The following is a 16,616-nucleotide window of genomic DNA, read 5'->3' on the forward strand; positions in this document are numbered from 1 at the left end:
AAACTTAATATAAAAAATTAGTAAAATTAGTAACATTGTCTATCAAAAATTCTTAAACAATAATCAATTCTTTAAAAAAAATTGTAGCATGAGAAAAAAAAAGATGAAAAATAAAACTTTCTCTATAGAGATAAACCTTCACCAAATATCAACTAACTTCACATCTAACATCATATTAGTCACATAAACTGCCATCTTAAAACAAAATTCCAAACTCATTAAACATTGTAGAATTCAAATTTGGTACTCTTCCACCATTTTTCCCTTTTAACCTTGAATAATTACCCAATAAAAGCTCCAATACCACATTTAAATATCCCCAATCATTACGTTAAAATTCAGATATCCAAATAATAAAAATACATCTACAACGAAATCTATATCTTCAACAAATAGAGCATAAGCCACAAACAAAATTCAAGCCTCATTAAGAATTGTACAATTTAATTTATAACTTTCACCATTATTCCCTTCGTTTTATAACTAAAATAGCAAAATAATATGCACCAGAATTACCACTCCTTTCACCTTAAAGTTAAAGAAAAAATATTTAAAAAAAATTTATCCATCCCATTCACATTTAAATTTCAAAAATTCCTGATCTACTGAATAAACTTTACAAAAAAAACCACATGAATTTTTAGTTTTTTAAACAATCAAATACTTTCTTATGCTTTTTTTTTCAACACAAAAGAAAACCCTTAACTATTTAATCTAATAATACAAAAAAAGAAAAAAAAAACAGGTAGGAGGTTAAAAATACCCCCTCCCGTCTAAACCACGCAATGCGGTAACTCCCAAAAAAAATGGGTGTGAGATAACTCACACGTAGCAGATGACTTTCAGGAAATAGTGCCCATCCAGTTCTCTCCCCCAACTCTCACTTCATCTTAAACTAACATCATCATTATTTAATATTCATTTTTTAAAAAAAAATAAAAAAAAAAGAACAACTCTTCTTTTAATCAGCTCCAACTGCCGAGTCACCATTACAACCATTCCTTCTTGGAGCACGACTCTTTTCTTCCATCTCTTGTCTCCTTAGAGATCGCGGCGACTACGTCTCTGTTGAAACCGAGTAATTGGCAGCACTTGAGCAAATGCTATAGCTTCCTTTGGAGAATCAAAGAACTTTGGTTGGCAACCACCTTGAAAAACGTTCAAAACAGCTGGATATCTAAAGGTTGCCTTATAACCTTTCTTCCACAACAACTCTTTAGCAGAATTGAATTCCCGTCATTGGAACATAACTTCTTGACTCAAATCTGCATAGAAGAAAACTCGATTATTTTGAATCATCAAGGGTGATTTTCTCTGTTGTGCATTTCTAATAGCCACTCGTAAAATTATTTCTCTGTCGTAATAATTCAACCAACGAACCAAAACAGGTCTTGGACTTTGACCTGAAATAGGTCTTCTACGCAAGGCTCTGTGAGCACATTCCAGTATTATATCTTCCGGGAAATGTTCTTGACCCAGCACCTGCGGAATCCATTCAGTAAAAAATTTTCTTGGGTCTGGTCCCTCCATTCCTTCCGGCAAACCAATAATCTTTATATTGTTCCGTCTGGATTGGTTTTCCAAATAATCAATCTTTTTCACCAAATCTTTATTTTGAGTTTGTAAGTCTTTGACCATTTTGGTCACATCTGAAACATGATCTCGTATTTCGTATATATCTTCTTCACACGAATTAAATTTATCTCTCACTTCAAGCTTAAAAGCTCCAAACTCAGCCATCTGTTGAGAATGTATTTTCACCACAGAGTATTAAACCTAGTACCAAGTTCAGTCATAATCTTGGATAATCCCTGCATTGTATAAGATAATTTAGATTCAAGATTCACAAGAATCTTTTCAATTGGAAGAGATTCTGGTTCAACAGATTCCTGCTTCTTCTGCATAACCAAAGGGTCTTCTTTTGCTTCCTTCATTCTGGTTGCCTTCCTTGTAGTATAGCTGCGTGTGGAACCCCAGCCACAGCCTCTCCAGCAATGACTGGAGGACGCTGGCCGGGGTTTTCCCCATCCATCAAGTTGTATAGGTTCTTTTATCTCAAAAGGTGCAGTTTGCAGTGCCACCGCTACAGTTGACAAATGCCTTTCCCCAGCCGGTACTTCAACTGATGCTACTACAAGTGGTTCATTCATAACATTGCCGTCAGATGTTACTGCACATGTGCGAACCTGAGTAACTATTTGTTCTAAAGGCTGTTTGGCGCCCTCTTTAGGGGGCTCTACCGATGTAATATTGAACTCTACATCCGAAAGCTGTACCTTTCTCCTGGGATCCATTTCAGGCTGAGTTTCGCTGTCTTTCCTGTAGGTAGGCTCCAAAACTTGAACTTTTGGAAAATGTAGTTTTTTGATAATCTGTTGTCGTTTTTTTTTGCTCTTTTCCACCAATTTTACCATCATAAGTTAAATTAACAGCACTGAAGTTATCTAAACTTTTAAAGAATTTTAACGGGCATTTCTAGACAAAACATTAAGATAGAGTCAGGAGAGGACTGGAAGGCACGTCTGATCCTTACGCCATCTTGCCACGCCCCCCGTGGCCCTCATCATGCGGAGAAAGGTAAAGACATTACCTGGGACAATAGGATTTGGAGGCGTCCAGAAGGCCAAGGACGCACTGGCCAACACAACCCTTGTGGTACACACCAGGCCAGAGACACCCACCACTCTCACAGTAGATGCTTCCTGCACAGCAGTAGGGGGTGCACTGGAGCAATTCATCAAAGGGGAATGGCAGCCCCTGTCCTTCTTTAGCAGACACCTCTGGCCACCTGAACTCAAATACAGCGTCTTTGACTGAGAACAATTGGTGCTGTACCTGGCAGTCAGGCACTTAAGGTAATTTTGGAAGGTAGACAATTCAGTGTCTTCATTGACCAGAAGCCATTAATATTTGCCTTCCATAAAGTGTTAGACCTGTGGTCGGCCAAGCAGCAGCGACTCCTCTCATATGAGTCTGAGTTCACTACAGACATTCAACACATCGTGGGTGACGCACTGCCTCATCCCCGCAATCAAGTCTATCCAGGCCCTGTCCCAGTGAATAGACTACTTAGCCCTCGGCAGGGGACAGCAGGATGACCCTGAGATCCTTGCAAGCAAGACAGCAATGTCCAGGCTCAGGCTGGAGGATGTTAACATCGATCCTGGTAAGTAGACGCTCCTCTGCGACATTCCAATGGCAAACCCCACCTCATCGTGCCGACAGCATTGAGATGGCAGTTTTATGATGAGGTGCAAAATCTGACGCACCCGGCCATCAGTACTGTCAAAATGATGGTCAATCGGTTGGTCTTGCTGAGCCTCCAGAAACAGGTTGTCAGTGGGCCAAGGCCTGCACACTCTGCCAGATGACCAAAATACAGACATACGTGAAGGCACCATGCCAGACATTCGAGCCAGCACCACATAGGTTCAGCCATATCTACAATGACATTGTAGGGTCACTACCGGCCTCCCACGGGATGAGTTACCGTCTCACCATGATTGCCTGCTCCATGAGGTTCCCCGAGGCAGTCCAGCTGGCTGACACTACCACTTGTGTCCTCCATTAAATTGGAAGCGGTAATAAATATAAAGGAAAGTTTGATAATAAATAGTCTCCCTTGCAGTTGGGGTACAATGTATTTCTTGAGATCAGAGGAATCCTGGAGCCAAGACAAAGTGATCCTGTGTTTCCCAAGGATTTGATTGAGTTGTTGGGGTAGTTGTAAGTGGAAGGGCCGAAAGGTCTCCTGCTCCTTCCACTGCCTTTGTTTTCTGTCTTGCGATGCTGATTGGGTTCTCCTGTGTGTTCGCTCGCTTGCTGATTGGTTGCTTCAGTTGCGCGAGCCAATGGGTTGATTCGGTGAGGCCGCTATTGGATTGGACGCTGAAGTCAGGTTGGATTGATGGGCGGGTTCGCGGGCTGATTGGCTCTTGCTGTGAGGAGGCGGGACGTTGGCGGCGGCGGCGTCTGATCGGGGTCCGTCGCGTCGCCGCGGGCGCGAATGGGATGAAGTTGGCGGCGGCGCCTGGACCTTCCTCAGCCACACGGTCCAGGGAAAGCGGGCGACCCGCAGCCCGCCGGGCCCCACCCGGGAGTGGCCGGTACCGGCGGGGTGTTTGGGTGGAGCTGAGGCGTCGGTGCAGGGGTCGGGTAGGGGAGGGGGATGAGGGAGAGGGAGGGGGATGGGAGGGGCGGGAGCGGAGGGGGCGGGGCAGGTCAAGGAGGGGAGGGGGCAGGGCCAGGCAGGGGTAAGGGGGAGGGTGAAGTGGGTGTTGGAGGGCGAGGGGGAGGCTGGGCAAGGAGGGGGAGGGCAGGGGGAGAAGGGCAGGGGGAGAAGGGCGGGGGAGAAGGGCGGGGGGAGAAGGGCGGGGGGAGAAGGGCGGGGGGAGAAGGGCGGTGGGAGAAGGGCGGGGGGAGAAGAGCGGGGGAGAAGAGCGGGGGGAGAAGGGCGGGGGGAGAAGGGCGGGGGGAAAAGGGCGGGGGGAGAAGTGCGGGGGGAGAAGGGCGGGGGGAGAAGGGCGGGGGGAGAAGGGCGGGGGGAGAAGGGCGGGGGGAGAAGGGCGGGGGGAGAAGGGCGGGGGGAGAAGGGCGGGGGGAGAAGGGCGGGGGGAGAAGGGCGGGGGGAGAAGGGCGGGGGGAGAAGGGCAGGGGGAGGGAACCGCCTGTTTTCCCCAGGTACCCAAGTCCCCTCTCTGTGTGTGTTGGCTTCCACCTGCCCTCCACCCCCACAATTTAATGGTCCCATTTCTGACCTTCTCTTCCTCATCTTTCCTTGATGAAGGGAGAAACCCATAATGTGTTTGATGTCTCTTTCTCTTTGCTCTATGTCTGTTTGACCTGCTGACTCTCTCTAACCCTGTGGCTTTACCCCCTCATCTTTCGCTGGTTGAACCCAATGGAACTGGAAGAGCTCAATTTGTGAAGGGTTGTATCTGGATTTGAGTCGTTTGACACCATGTCGATTTCTTTAAATTGTGGCAAAAGCAACTGAAGGATTTCAAAACCTCGTCATCGGTCCTCTTTCAAACTCGTCTGAATTTCTTGGTTGAAAAATCATTGCTCTGAAACTTACTCTGCGAGAGTTTATTTTCCTCTCTTGCAGGGAGGTTTCAGAATCTGTTCCACATGATGAATCTGTTGTCTTTTCAAAGAGACAGTGGAGTGGCTATTTTCTTCCACCAAGATTTCATCAACTCAGTCAAGGGCTGAACTAAGTCTCCATTTAAAAATGGTTATGTTGCAAATGCAAGATTACTTTGGCTTAATTCATCAAAAGTGACCATTTCCACGGTCTCAACGAGGCTGCTCTCTTGATCTCAAAGAGATGGTTAGAAATGGTCTTCCTCCTTCAAAATCCACTTGTTACTCCTGGTGAAAGGAGAAGACGATGTATCTGTACCTTCTCTGATGACTGTACCTTCAATCCTCTCTTCCCCACAGCATGGACAACATCTTCTGCCTCTCATTTGTAATGTTTCTCCAGAATGGCTCATCCCATGACACGTGCCATCATTTCTGCCTTTGAAGTCCATTCAGCCTCTTCAAAAGTATGAATCATGAGCCAATGGACTCCAGCCTTGAATCAAGAACTCGCTTATTCGAACAGTTGCCATCTCTCAGCACTCTATTGACTTAGTTTCAATTTTAAGAACACAGATAATCAACAGATGGTCTCTCGATTTGATCAGCAGTCTTTCCTGATTACACAAATTCTTCCGTTTTTAATAAAGCAAACACTCCAGTATCTCAAGGACCATCATGAAGGTTTTCCTCTTTCGGTTTCAGATGCTGAATGAGCAGACGTTTCATCTGCGTACATGGCTTGCCTTCTGGCATCTCAAAGGATTGTGTGTGTGACCCTGAATCCAACCCACAAAATAACTTGATAATATATATAAACTATTGTAACTTTAAAGATTAATATTCGCACAAAATGGTCCATGATAATTCACAGGACAATGGCATCTTCAAACAATAATTTTAATTGGTAAAGATTAATAACAACACTTTTTACTTCACTCTAACTCCACTCTGCACAAATATATATGTGTGTGTGTGTGTGTGTGTGTGTGTGTGTGTGTGTGTGTGTGTGTGTGTGTGTGTGTGTGTGTGTGTGTGTGTGTGTGTGTGTGTGTGTGTGTGTGTGTGTGTGTGTGTGTGTGTATCAAAACCAAAACCATTCCAATTCAGGCAGTGTCCATCTTTTTTTCTTCCTACAGTCGACAATCATCTCCTTGGTTTTGGTGGCATTGAGTGCGAAGTTGTTGTTGGTCCATGATTGAACCCTGCTTTCAATCTCCCTCCTGAATGCTGACTCGTTGCCCTCCTCATGCAGCTCATGACTGTGCTATCGTCAGTGAATTTGTAGATGGTGTCGTCATACCAAGCCATGGAGCTGTAGATGTAAAGCGAGTCGAGCAGGGGTGAAATATGCAACCCTCTGGTGTTTGGGAGCTAATGGAGATTTTGGAAGAGTTGTTCTTGCCAATCCACACTAATTGGGGCCTGGAGATGAAGAAATTCTGGATCCAATTGCACAGTATGTTATGGAGTCCCAGGACTTTGGAATTTGCTCATCATCTTTGATGGGAGGATGGTTTGGAATGCCAGACTCTAGTCAATAAAGAGCATTCTGATGGATGCACCTTTGTCGTCTGGGTGTTTCAGGGTTTTGGCAGAGCCAGTGAAGATGGCATCTGCCATAGGTCTGGTACTGCATTAACCAAATTGGAATCGATCCATGTCGCCCCTTGGACAGGAGCTGATGTACTTCAACACCAGCCCCTCAATCCACCTCATCACTGGATGTGAGTGTCACTCGTCAATCATCATTTAGGCAGGTTACCCCATTCTTTGGAACTGGTATGTTTGATGCCTATTTGAAACAGGTGGGTGCCACACCCTGTCTGAGTGAGATGTTGAAGATATCCATGGCCAGTTGGTTAACACACGTTATCATTCCTCGTCTGGGTTCTCCATCCAGGCTTGATCCTTTCCTTTGATTCACTCTCCTGAAGGCAGCCCATGTTGTCATCTTTGGTTACTGATAGCAGCGGATCATCAAGAGATGTAGGTGGGGGGGGGGGTGTGCAGTGGTTCTTCCCTGTACTAGTGGTCATATCAGGTGTAGAAGGCATTGAGTTCATGTGGAGTGAGGCTTTGCCGCCTCCCACTGCACCAGATTTGTTTATGCAGCACTTTATGTCATTTAGGCCCCTGTCACAGCTGACGGGTATCCTTTGTTGTTTCCATTCTCGTGTGAATCTCCACCATCTGCGAGATGGGTTTCCATGGTTCGTATTGGCTCCTTGTGTATCTGTATCTCCAAACTGTGATTTGGCTCTCAGCAATTTCTGGATATTGTTGTTCATCCAGGATTTCTGGTTGAGAAAATCCCCTGAACAATTTGGTGGGGACACCCTCGTCCACAGCTGTTTTGATAAATTTCGCTATGGTCCTGGTACAGTGATTCAGTTGCTCAGGTGAGTTCTTGAACACGATCCAATCCAGGGACTCTAGGCAGTCCTGCAGCTGGCTTCCCCTCCCGTGACCACCTTCTGGTTGTCCTGATCTTGTAAGTGTTGTTAGCAATTTTAGGCCCCATTTCTAAGAGAGGATGTGATGGCCCAGAGGTGGTTTACAAGAAGGATCCTGTGGATTAGAGGAATAATGTTTGAGGAGCATTTGATGGCTCTGGGCCTGGACTTGCCTGAGTTTAGAAGGATGAGGCAGGACCTCATTGAAATCTTATGAATAGTGAAAGGGCTGGATAGAGAGGATTTTGCCAGGAGTGGGAGAGTTTAGGACCAGTGGGCACAACCTCATAATAAAAGGATGTCTGCTTAATACGGAGATGGAGAAACCTTTTCATCGAGAGAAGTGATTTTCAAACTCCCCCCCCACCCTCCCCAGCTCATATTTTACTTAATCCCTATGCCAGAAGTGCTCTGTTAGTAGAGGATTACTTAAAGTGGGATGTGAGTGGAAAGAAAGTTTGAAAACCACTTTTTTAATCGTACCTCATTGACTTGTTCTGTGCATGGTTTCATAACTCCCGAGGAAATGGGCCAATGACAATTTTTCTCAAGCAAAATATTTCCTTCACAATTGTGTCCACTGCAGTCTTTCTCAGCCTTTTTCCCATTCATATTCCACTTTAAGCAATTTCTTACTCATTTTTTGACACCCCAAGGAATAAAGTCCCAACCTGTTCAACCTTTCCCTGTAGCTCAACTCCTGAAGAACTGGCAGCGTCTTAGTAAATCTTCTCTGCACTCTTTCAATCTTACTAATACCCTTCCTGTAGCTAGGCGACCAGAACCGCACACAATACTCCAAATGTGGCCTCACCAACATCTTATACAACCTCACCATAACTTCCCAACTCCTATTTTCAGTATGTTAATTAATAAAGGCCAAGATGACAAAAGATGTCTTTAGAACCCTGTCTTCCTTCCGAGCAGACGACGCCGCCGCCAACATCCCGCCTCCTCACAGCAAGAGCCAATCAGCCCATGAATCCGCCCATCAATCCAACCTGACTTCAGCGTCCAATCCAATAGCGAACACACCGAATCAACCCATTGGCTTGCGCAACTGAAGCAACCAATCAGCGAGCGAGCAAACACACAGGCGCACCCAATCAGCATCGCAATACAGAAAACAGAGGCAGTGGAAGGATCAGGAGACCCTTCAGCCCTTCCACATCCAACTAGCCCAACAACTCAATCAAATCCTTGGGTTTCATAAGATCTCTTGGTCCTGGCTCCAGGATTCCTCTGATCTCAAGAAACACATTGTACCCCAACTGCAAAGGAGACTATTTATTATCAAACTTTCCTTCATATTTATTACCATTTTCAGGGAATTATGTAACTCTGCTTTATCCCTTGCTGCCGATTTCTTTAACTTCACTGTTCAATTTCGTAATGTTGGCTTCTGAACTATTTTATTGTGCCCCTTGATCTAGAGAATTCTGGCAGAGCAAAACAATTTTGTTTTCTTTTGTCAGGTCAAATTTTGTCACATTGATCCAAAAACAAGTATTTTCACCATTCCTTCATTTCAGATTCTCTGCAGCTGTCGTATTGAACCTCACAGTGACGACATCATGTTCGTCTTGTTTATCCTTTACCCCTCCATCCAGACAGATGTGTTGATCAACGAGTCGAATCCACTCATCCAGCACCACTGCCATTTCTGCTGCTCGGGCTTTTCATCCCACGTATTCATTTTGTTATTTCCCCTCTTCTTTTTCTCAGCAAAGAGAATCAGGTTTATTTGAACATCTTTCTGAATCCCAGTGAAAGGTTATCAACCTGAAGGTTTTAACTCCAATTATTTTTACAGTAGATGACCTGCTGAGTATTTTCAGCATTGAGTTTTTATGTTATTGCCTTGGTGTATTACTGAGTTCTTTGAATAGGAGAAGAAATGTGGGTTGGGTTAAGTGGAGATGTCTCGATCATGGAGTGGGTTGAGAAAAATAGACATAAAAGGGAAGGGTGCATGGAAATAGTTAATTCATCTTTTGAAATTGTTTTTTGAGCTATGATTGTTATCTGATGTACGCGCAGTGTTCAGAATTAAAAATTTATTGTGATGAATATGTCACAATATTTGTCGTTTTGTGGCAGCAATATAGGGGCAAATATTGTTCTAAATTACATTTTAAAAAAAGAAATCCATTTGTGCAAAATGAAGAGTAAGTGAGGGAGTATCTGTGGTTCCTTGTCCATTCAGAAATCTGATGGCAGAAGGAGAGAAGCTGCTTTTGTACAATTGGGCGTTCATCTTGAGGCTCCTGGACCTGTTTCCCTAGTGATAGCAGGGTGAAGAATGCCTGGCCTGGGTGGTGAGGGTCCTTGAGGGTAGAGGTTGTTTTCTTGAGACTCCACCTCTTGGAGAAATCGTTAATACATGGGCAAAGGATGAATGGGGAAAAGTTTAGGGGAAACAGGAGTGGGAACTTCTCTACGCAAGGTGGTGGGAGAGTGGAACAAGCTGCCAGCTGCATCAGGAAATGTGAGCTCAATGTTAGCATTGAAGAATTTGGGATACAAGGGGGATGGAGGGCGATGAACTGGATGCTTGTCAGTGGGACGAGGCAGAATAAGAGTTTGGCACAGACTAGAAAAGCTAAAGGGCCTGTATCGGTGCTGTAATGTTCTGTGAATCTATGGAGTGATGCACTTGGTCGTACATCTGCAACCCGACAAAACTACCATGGTGTCTGCACAAAAACACACAATATGCAGCACGTAATGACCACATGAATAATCTAAATAAATAAATGTAGTGGGCCAAGAGGGCGCACAGCCCACATTGTGAACCGTCGCTGACACGGTTCTCCGACGTCGTGCAAAACCATAAAACAGACAGCTGGGTACTCACCCACTTAATGGATCACATGCACATGGTGCTGCATGCCGAGGAATGGCATGTTGATCTGTGGAGTTGCCTGCAGGTAGGTACAGGACATTCACAGGGCTTAATTTAAACCTGCTGGTCCCATGGATCGATAGCAAACTCTTAATGATGTCTCACCATGTCTCATGGAACCAGGCACATTTAACCATTTAACAGTTTACAGCATGGAAACAGGCCATATCGGCCCTTTGAGTTCGCGCTGGTTCACTTGAACAACTCACTAGTTCCCCCCCACCACTCTCCATCCATATCCCTCCAACCCTCTCATATCCATGTACACATGGATGAAGGCCAGTTTGCCATATGCCTTCTTAACCACCCTGTCTACCTGGGAATCCACCTTCAATGAACTCTGTACCATAACTCCAAGATCCCTCTGTTCCTCTGCATTCCTCAACGCCCTCCCCTAAACTGCATATGTCTTATTTTGGTTATTTTTTTCCGGAATGCAGCAGCTCACACTTGTCGACATTAAATTTCATCTGCCATCTTTCAGTCCACTTTTCCAAACAAACCAAATCCTGTAATCCAAGAAAACCTTCCTCACTATCCATTTTCCCCCTATTTTTGTATCATCTGCATATTTGCTTACCCAATTAACCATCCCCTCATCCAAATCATGAATATAAATGATAAACAACGAGACCCAGCACCGATCCCTGAGGCACACCTCTCATCACAGGCTTCCATCCTGACTCTCTGCTGTCTATCTTACAGCCACCTCTCAACCCATCTCACTATCTCTGTATTAATCCCTAGTGACTGAACCTTTCTAACTAACCTTGCGTGTGGAACTTTATCAAAAGCCTAACTAAGATCCAAAGAGATCACGTCAACCGCCCTACCTTTATCCATTTTTCTTGTCACCTCTTCAAAAAACTCAAGGTTTGTCAAACGTGAATTTCCTTTCACAAACCCATGCTGGGTGCTACTGATCAATCCCTGCCTATCCAGATATTTGTACATACTATCTCGAAGAAAACCCTTGAACTTTTGGTCTTGCCTTTCGGCCAGACTGGAACATAATGATCCTGTACTCTCAAAATCTCACCTTTTAATACCCTCCAATTTTCCTCTACATCCTTTCCGGCAAAAAAATCAGCCCACACAACTCTCTGCAAATCTCATCTCATTTCTTCAAATACGGCCTTCCCCCACTCGAAGACCTTCGACTTTGAACCTGACCTATCCCCTTCTATAATTAAACTAAAGCTAATGGACCCATGATCACAAGATCTGAAGTTCTCCCCAACACTCACTCAGCCACCTGCCCCATTTCATTCCCCAACCACAGATCGAACATTGCCCCCCCTCTTATGGGCATCTCCACATACTGCTGCAAAAAGCAGTCCTGAACACGTTGTATGAACTCTAAGCCATCCTGCCCTCCCACTGACTGTGTTTCCCAATTGATGTTATGAGAATTGAAATCCCCAACCAACACCACCCTATTCCTACTGCACATTCCAGCTAATTCCTTGCACATTTGCTCTTCAAGTTCTCCCTTCCCATTTGGCGGCCCATAATATACCCCTATAATAGTAACTTCACCCTTCTTATTTTTTAGTTTTACCCACACTGCCTTCCTCGATGAGACCTCCAGTCTCTTGCCTGAGCACCGCTGTAATATCTTCCCTGACAAGTAATGCGGTTTATAAAAGAAGTCTGTAAAGTTTGAATAAAGCAGTCTTGTGTTGACTAACGTGGGTATGTATATGACTTTAGTAGCTGTACCAAAGTTGCCGCCAGAAATGGTGACCCCCCGAATGCAAGATTCAGCCGAAGCTTGAATCTCCAGTGATCATGGACACAACGACAGCAGATGCCGCCACCACGGCTGCAGTTAAACCAGGTTCTGCCTATTTCTCCTGGAATTGACTAGACATGAGCTTTTAAATATGGAGGGCCTGAGTGACAGGGATCATCTAATCTAATGAATGAGATGCTCGTATTAGCAGATGGTCATTCTGATTGTTTACTTTTTGAGACTCTATTCCTGTCCAAACTCCCAGGTCGTGTCGCAATACCAATCGTTAACATGGATTTCTGCCATCCCCATGATGTAGCATGGGAGGCTGACAGGCTCGATCATTCTCCAACGCAAGTGTCTGCTCACAAACAGCCTCTTTGATCAGTAGATCCATCTACCGTGTCCTACAAGCCTCCTATATCTGCAATTCCGTCAAAGAAGGATTAACCTACTGATGGGCACCAAGAATGGTGTTTTTACCATCTCCAATGGGGAAAAAAGCCCATAAAAAGCCATTTACCTATTAGAGAAAAAAGGCAGGAAATGAAAAGGCCGGCTGCCAGTCGGGGCCTCAGCATCTGGCACAAGTACTGACCGGCCTATTGTATCTTCAAGACGACGCTAGTAAGTGCAAATATCCAACCAACCTATTTTGAAAAAAAAACATAAATAACAACACCTGGCTCTTCAAGCAGCAAATGAGGCTACAATTCCCTGCTTTAGCAAAGGACAGGTCACGATTTGGAAAGGAGGTGTGACATTCCGTTGGAATTGCGTATTGTCTTCCGTTGCACAGGTCATTTTGGGTGCAAATTTTTGAAGGTCCTATGATTTGCCAGTAGACGTGAAGTGGAGGAAATTGGTCTTTCCACCACTTTGAAACCATACCCACTGGTATGCAGCAAAGGGAGAATTTCCTACCTCGGGATGCATACCCCGCACAAAGATGCGTATGCTGTCCTGCTCAATGAATTTCCCATCATTATCTCCTAATTTCAACACCTCCAAAACAGACAAGGGTGTGTCCCATTACCCTCTCCCTCATATGCAAGATTTCGCTGCCCATCTGCACATTTTCCATGTTTTCTCCAAAGTTGATCTTGTCAAGGGATACCGTCAGATCCTGGTCTATAAGGATGACATTGTTACCCCTTTCAGGCTTTTTGAATTTCTTAAAGATACCATTTGGGCTGAAGAATGCCGCTCAAACTTTCCAACATCTTATAGATGCTTTGGGCAGAGTTCACTTCCATCTACTTGGATGACGTCCTCAAATCCAGTCAAACTGAACAGGATATAACCAACTGCATTTGGGCTGTCTGTTCCAATGGCTGCAGGAATTCCAATCAACCATAGCAAATGTCAATTTGGCAAGTCCACCATCGACTTCCTGGGACACAAGATCATGGTCAATGGTGTCTTTCCCTTAACCATCAAGGTAGAGGCAGTCTGTGCTTTTCCAACACCTACCACGGTTCAGGGCCTGCAGAAATTCTTGGGCATGAAAAACTTCTGTCACCGATTCATTCCAGCAGCTGCTGACATTCTTCGACCATGGTTTCCAATCCTCACCACAAAGCACAGGGATGATCCCTGGACAACAGAGGCAGAGGTTGAGTTTGCAATGCCAAAGACGCTTTAGTCAATGCAGCAATGCTTCCCCCATCCTAACTCCAACACTTCATTGACATTTAGTCCTGATGCCTCGAGTACGGCCCTGGGTGTGGTTCTTGAGTAGTACGTCGATGGCCATTGCCAACTCCTCGTGTTCTTTTCCTGACATCTTTGGCCATTGGAGATGAAATATCGTGCATTATATCAAGCCACATGGCACTTCTGATTAGTTTTGGAGGGTCGGCATTTCACTCTGTTCACAGACCACCAGACACTCGTTTTTGCCTTCAGCAAAATAATGGATCCATGGTCGGCAAAACAGCAGGGTCACTATCATATATTTCAGAATTTACCACGGATGTGCTCTATATTTCTGGTAAAAACAATGGGATCCTGAATATTCTGTCCAGATTGACTGTATATCATATTCAGGGTGACATTGATATTCCGGAATTAGCCAGTGTCCAGGCAATGGACCCCGATGTTCAGGAATACAGTACGGCCATTACTAACCTGGACATACAGCAGGGGGCAACACAGCTGGGTGGTCAACCTTACTTTGTGACATGTCTTTGGGCTACACTCGACCAGTGATTCCACCATCTTTGAGTCAACGTCTTTTTGACCAGATACACAGCTTGTCTCATCCATCCATCAGAACATCTTTCAAGCTCATGTCAAATAAATATGTATGGCACGGTCTGAAAAAAGGTGTCACACAATGGGTCTGCACATGTATCTCCTGCCAGACTGCCAAAATTCAGCGGCACACTAAGGCACCTCTTCAACCTTTCCTGGCGGTACGCAGGCGGTTGGAACACGTGCATGTGCACCTGCTTGGACCATTGCCAGTATCTCACAACATGAGAAACATTCTAACAGTCGTAGAACGTTTCGCACGCTGGCCAGTGGCCGTCCCTTTGACATCCAGTGACACTGAGACAATGGCCAGAGCATTCATCGTCAATTGGATGGCTAGATTTGGTTTCCCGACCCACATTTCTTCAGATCGCGGAACACAATTCACCCACGGTCCAACGGCTTTGTGGAATGTTTCCACCGGCAACTGAAGTCCGCACTTAAGGCCCAACTCACCGGTCTCAATTAGGTTGATGAGTTGCCCTGGGTTCTATTGGGAGTGCGCACGGCTCCAAAAGGAAGATAGGTCTGCATTTTCCGAAGAGATGGTTTATGGTACGGTCCTTACAGTTTCATTGGACTTTCACAACCAACTCTGATCTGAACATCCTTCAGCAGATCCGACATGGTGTCGCGATCAGCAAACCTTTTCCTAACCACTGGCTTGGATCCCCTAAACAGAATGTTCCCCCACCACTCCTGGATACTGATTTTGTTTTTATCCCAGGAGTCCCGTTACAATGACCGTATGAGGGCCCTTTCCACGTGGTGAAGATAGATGGGTTCTTTATACTTTGGACATTGGTGGGCATTCACAGCTGTTTAGTGTGGACAGACTCAAGCCTGCTTCACCTCTTCAGTGCCCCCAGCCCAGACGGCGAGGGGGTCCACCTAAGGTGCATGCAGCTGGTGGTTTAGTTTCTGGCGACGGTTCTGGGTGAGGATGGGGGGTTGGTGTAGCAGCTGTCTACTAGTGGGCCGAGTGGGCAAGGTTCTTTGGCGGTTGCGTGAAATCATAAGGCAGAGAGCTGGGTACACATCCATTTAATTGACAAACCTCGCGTGGTGCTGCGTGCCAAAGAATGGAATGCTGATCTGTGGATTCTCCTGCCGGAAGGCGCAGAACATTCACAGGGTCCCGTGGATCGGCAGCAAACTCATAATGATGTCCCACCTTGACCCATGGAGCCCGGGACAAGCTGTAAATAAAACAAGCCTGTAAAGTCTGTATAAAGCAGTCTTGTGTTGACTAATCTGGTGTATGTGTGTTCCTTTAGTAGCTCTATCAAAGTAGCTGCTACATATATAAATATTTTGGATGATTATCCCACTTACAAGATACCCGTCTCACACCCTGTGGGAAGAAGCTATTCCCCAGCCTGGCAGTCCTGATTTTGATGATGGACATGGTTAAAGATGCTGTGCACTGCATGGTCATGGTCTTTGCACAATTCCGTGAGCCCTATTTGAACAACACTCCCACTAATGTCATCGTCAGAAGAAAAGGATACCCCAGTAATCCTCAGAACTCTTTGCATCATTCCTGTCTGATGCTTTACAGCTACTGGACCATCCAATGATGCAGCCAGACAGGAGACTCAACTGTGCTCCTGTAAAATCTCAAGATGAGAGCTGTTGGCCTAGACTTCCTCAGTCTCCTTGGGAAGTGTAGGCACTTCCTGACAAATAAGGAGGTGTGATTGTTTTGTGTATTAATACGTGTGCTGTATGGATGGGAATTTTACGTGATTGTATTGTCTATTCTTGCTCTTTAACAATCTTTAGTGGATAGAAGTAGTCATTGTACTTTAGGATGTACAATCATGTACAGATTATCTTTAAATAGCCATTTGTCCCAGATGTCTATTCAGTCCAAGAATACTTTCAATCACAGGCAGATTTTAATCAATAACCCCATTCATTCTGCAATAACTGCCGCTTAATTTTGCCAGTTGTTCAATGGCAAGCTATATGGGGAAAACACCATGTCGACTCTTCTACCTTAAAGGAGTGATTATATTCAAATGGGCAGTGGAAACAATGAAATCAGTCAGAGGTGAGTCGCTGCTTAAAATTAGAAACATTCGTGTTCATGCTATAGAGTTTAAGGCTGCCCAGGAGGAATATAATGTGTTTTCTTTAAGATTTTTTACCCTCACCCTGGCGAAGGATGGGGCCA

The 16,616-nt window shown here is 45.0% G+C and overlaps 1 long non-coding RNA gene across 1 annotated transcript; it reads right to left on the reverse strand.

Moving 5' to 3' along the window:
- Window positions 1–601: 601 nt before the first annotated feature.
- On the reverse strand, window positions 602–15,628 carry LOC138750268 (uncharacterized). Its single transcript, XR_011349215.1, has 3 exons — window positions 15,495–15,628; window positions 10,399–10,465; window positions 602–1,265 (listed from the first exon to the last, which is right to left on the reverse strand). It is a non-coding gene; the product is annotated as an uncharacterized lncRNA (long non-coding RNA).
- Between the last annotated feature and the right edge of the window lie 988 nt (window positions 15,629–16,616).

Source organism: Narcine bancroftii, unplaced genomic scaffold (genome assembly GCF_036971445.1).
Source record: "Narcine bancroftii isolate sNarBan1 unplaced genomic scaffold, sNarBan1.hap1 Scaffold_111, whole genome shotgun sequence".
In the NCBI taxonomy this organism is placed as follows: domain Eukaryota; kingdom Metazoa; phylum Chordata; class Chondrichthyes; order Torpediniformes; family Narcinidae; genus Narcine; species Narcine bancroftii.